This window comes from Felis catus, chromosome A1 (assembly GCF_018350175.1).
Source record: "Felis catus isolate Fca126 chromosome A1, F.catus_Fca126_mat1.0, whole genome shotgun sequence".
NCBI classification, from domain to species: Eukaryota; Metazoa; Chordata; class Mammalia; order Carnivora; family Felidae; genus Felis; species Felis catus.
In genome coordinates, this window is record NC_058368.1 from 83,639,578 (window position 1) to 83,643,437 (window position 3,860).

General features: G+C 35.1%; 1 pseudogene; it reads right to left on the bottom strand.

The window, feature by feature from the left end:
• Positions 1–236: 236 nt before the first annotated feature.
• On the bottom strand, positions 237–1,182 carry LOC101101537 (annotated as a pseudogene).
• Between the last annotated feature and the right edge of the window lie 2,678 nt (positions 1,183–3,860).

The window sequence follows — 3,860 nt, forward strand, 5'->3', positions numbered from 1 at the left end:
CTATAAACTTTAGTCAGTGTTACATCAAAATATTACAACACTACACTACCCTTTAGTGGAGGAGTTTATAACCAAAGACACTTGTAATATTGAAGCAATTCATAAAGTAGTTTGTGAATATGATGTAAGATGCCATGGTATTAGCGGCTAAGAAATATCACTGGCATAAATTTCTAAATTTCTGATGTGTAGAATGAAGAAAAACACATTAACATCTAAATTTTGTATTTTCTAATTTATTGAAAGACAGTTCCCACATTCAACATTTTCTTTAAAGTCCTTGTGACATCTTTATTCCTCAGACTATAGATTAAAGGGTTTAGCAGTGGAAGGAGGATGGTATAAAAAACAGATACCATTATGTCCTTTTCAGGGATGTAGTGAAAGCTGGGAAGCATGGAGTTGTAGACTCCAGCCCCAAAAAAGAGGATAACAACAGTCATATGGGAGGAAAAAGTTGCAAAGGACTTCTTCTGGCTCTTTGCTGAGTTCATCCTGTAGATGGTGAGGAGGATGAAAAAATAGGAGTTTGAAATGACTCTCACTGGGAAAAGGAGCCTGAGGACACAACACAGGTACATGAGTGTCTCATGGAGGGAAGTGAGCAGGAAAGCTTTACTATGTCAGGAACTTCACAGAAGAAATGATGGATCTCCAGAGATCTGCAGAAAGGGAATGCCATGGTGACAGATGTGAGCATGAATCCATCCACAGATGCCAGAAACCAGCAGCCAAATACCAGTAGGAGACAAACCCTATGGTTCATGATGACAGGATAATAAAGAGACTGGCAGAGGCAACATAGTAGTCATAGGCCATGGTGGCTAGAAGGAAACATTCTGAACCTCCTAGTATCACATAGAGAAACATTTGTATCCCACAGTCGAGGGTTGAGATCTTATTCACACCCATAACCTGGTCCATAAGCATCTCGGGCACAGTGATATAAATGTACATTACATCCATGGGAGACAACTGGCTGATGAAAAAGTACATAGGGGTGTGCAGATAAGCATCACAGTATATCAGAAATATCAGGATAGAGTTTCCAGACAATACCAACAAGAAAAACACAAAAATGACCACACAGAGGAGAGTTGGGTGTTTTGACTGACTGAAAATTCCCACCAGGATGAAATCAGACTGTGCCGTTTCATTGACCACCCGAGTTTTGTTGTCCATGAGGTTTCACCTAGACACAAGTTCATTGAGACCTCAAATTCAGCAAGGAAAGCTTTGGAGGCAATTGGTCATTTATAAAATGCAATAACCTGAAATGATTTAAGAAATGCTTACTGAAAAAAAGGAAAAAAAAAGAAATGCTTACTGAGAGTTTTTGTGTTAATGTTTGTGTACATCAACATGTGCTAAAAAGAAGAAGTCCCATGGGCCTATATATAGGGGATTATTAATCACTTATGATTTAATGAACTTATCACAAAACTAAAAATTTACAAATGTGGGTCAGAATGGTTGCTAACTAATATTGAAATTGCCACAGTTCACATCATCACATTTCATCATGATAGATAATGTCATACATTAACATATATTTACAGAGAGGCTAACTTAAGCATATATGGCAAATCACTGAATCATTGAAAATATAAATAAAAATTATATTTCTAGAATTTTTGTTGTACAAGTCTAAATTTATTTAACATCAATGCTTTGAGTACCAACAATAATATTAAAAATTCTTGGAAGTATATTCAATGTAAGGAAGATGTAGAAGCAAATTAAACATAATTGGAGAAAAACCATACCAAATATTAGAGACCCTTGTACCTATAGGAGCAGACTTCCCTGTGAGGTTTTTGTGGTTGTGTACAGTGAGCAATGCACACACCAGGGAAAGGTCAGGTTTCTCACACATGAATGACCCTTTAGAGACCTATGAGCCTTTAGATGAGATACTTAGAATCTCAGCAACCATAGACCCAACTTCCCCCCTTTACTCACCATTTCTGTGTCCACTCTATATAAAACAAAGGATAAGCTTAATTTTGGAGCTCAGGTGTGGCGAGGATTGAGGGGAAATAATAAAACTACTTAGAACATTACCAGTTACAGATACACACATATACTTTTAGTTAAAAGAGTTCATATCAATGTTAATTATTATGAAGGATCAATGTAAGAAATAGCTGTGACTATTACCATCTTATGATGCAAGATGCATTACTTCACATGGTTTAACATCTATTCATATATTTAAAAATTTAGAATTGATCATTTCTGTATCTCCAACAACTTGAATAAGGTGTGTGTTTATGTTTATTTATTTTGACATGTACTTATTCCATACAAATATACATAAACAAATAAACATATAATTGATCATGTAATATATATTTATATATTTTGACTATGTATATATATACATATATATATAACTTTTTATTTTTTATTTTTTAATGAAATTTATTGTCAAATTGGTTTCCATACAACACCCAGTGCTCATCCCAACAGGTGCCCTCCTCAATACCCATCACCCACCCTCTCCTTCCTTCTCCCCCCGGCCCCCATCAACCCTCAGTTTGTTCTCAGTTTTTAAGAGTCTCTTATGGTTTGCCTCCATCCCTCTCTAACCATTTTTTTTCCTTCCCCTTCCCCATGGTCTTCTGTTAAGTTTCTCAGGATCCACATAAGAGTGAAAATATTTGGTATCTGTCTTTCTCTGTATGACTTATTTCACTTAGCATAACACTCTCCAGTTCCATCCACATTGCTGCAAAAGGCCATATTTCATTCTTTCTCATTGCCATGTGGTATTCCATTGTATATATAAACCACATCTTCTTTATCCACTTGTCAGTTGATGGACATTTAGGCTCTTTCTATAATTTGGCTATTATTGAAAGTGCTGTTATAACATTGGGGTGCATGTGCCCCTAAGCATCAACACTCCTGTATCCCTTGAGTAAATTCCTAGCAGTGCTATTGCTGGGTCTTGAGAAACTTAACAGAAGACCATGAGGGAGGGCAAAGGGAAAAAAAAGTTATAGGGAGGGAGGGAGGAAGGCAAACCATAAGAGATTCTTAAATACTGAGAACAACCTGAGTGTTGATGGGGGTGGGGGAGAGGGGAAAGTGGGTAACGGGCATTGAGGAGGACACTTGTTGGGATGAGCACTGGGTGTTGTATGGAAACCAATTAGACAATAAATTATATTAAAAAATAAAATACAAAAATAAAACATATCTTAATACAAACAAAAATGGAAACACCACACAGCAAAATTTATGGGATGTAAAATAAGTAGTGTAAGAGGGAACTGTATAGATATTAATGCACACATTAATAAAATAGAAAAATCTGAAATATACAACCTACCCTTACATGCCATGAGAATATAAAAAGCCACAAACTAAGCTCAAATTGAAATAAAAAAAGAAAAGAAAATGAAAATTAGAGCAAACATAAATAAAATAAAGAACAAGCAAACAATAGAAAAGATTAACAAAACTAGTAGATTCTTTGAAAAGATGAACCAAATAGGAAAAACTGCTACACCAATGAAGGAAAAAAGACAGAAGACTCAGACAAACAAAACTTCTTACAATTGAAAGAGGAAATATTGCAACTGAAAAGGACTACTGTAAACAACCATATATCAACTAAATGGAAAACCTAGAAGAATGGGATAAATTCTTACAATATGCCAAGATTGAAACAGGAATAAATAGGAAATTTGAACAGGCTAATTACCAGAAAACATATTGAATATGTAGTTAAAAATATCTCAATAAACAAAATACCAGGAACAGATGGCTTTACTGGTGAATTTTCCCAAACATTGAAAAAAAATAAAACTATCACCATTTTTTTTTAAACTCTCCCAAAATATTAAAGAGGA